Source organism: Fukomys damarensis, unplaced genomic scaffold (genome assembly GCF_012274545.1).
Source record: "Fukomys damarensis isolate Sample0158 unplaced genomic scaffold, DMR_v1.0_HiC HiC_scaffold_5, whole genome shotgun sequence".
In the NCBI taxonomy this organism is placed as follows: domain Eukaryota; kingdom Metazoa; phylum Chordata; class Mammalia; order Rodentia; family Bathyergidae; genus Fukomys; species Fukomys damarensis.
In genome coordinates this window covers 84,884,873-84,885,264 of record NW_022900917.1, presented here as the reverse complement: position 1 = coordinate 84,885,264, position 392 = coordinate 84,884,873, and the positions used below count along the sequence as shown (strand labels likewise).

General features: G+C 49.0%; 1 protein-coding gene across 1 annotated transcript in view; it reads right to left on the bottom strand.

Moving 5' to 3' along the window:
* The window catches only part of Has2 (hyaluronan synthase 2), a 24,064-nt gene extending 23,717 nt beyond the window's left edge, over positions 1 to 347 (bottom strand). The window contains exon 1 of the mRNA XM_010635417.2: positions 5 to 347. The gene's annotated coding sequence lies outside the window, so the exon portion shown is untranslated. The remainder of the gene's footprint in view (positions 1 to 4) is intronic.
* Between the last annotated feature and the right edge of the window lie 45 nt (positions 348 to 392).

The following is a 392-nucleotide window of genomic DNA, read 5'->3' as shown; positions in this document are numbered from 1 at the left end:
CTACCTTGTTCTCTCCGCATACGGCCGTGCGCAGCCGTCTGTGTGGTTGGGGGCGGAGGAGCGTGTCCCAAACCGAGGTGATGGGAGATCAGATGAATTTGAGACGACCCGCCAGAAAACATAAGAAATTTAAAAACAACATTTAAAAAGTAGGGGGGGGGGTCGTCTTCAATGTTTGGTTTTCCACCCAAAAAGAAATTTTACTGGCATTCTCTTTCTTGTTTCCGTTGCGCTTCGGTCTTCTGATGCTTTTAAAAATTTATCTGTGCTTTAAAAGTAAGTTAACTTTTTTTTTTGCGCCGGTCCCCCGTCTCTGGTAACCGAGATTCCTTGGCGGGAGAGACTGAGCGCGGAGACCAGGAGGACCGAGCAGAGGGGCTGAGTCCTTGCAG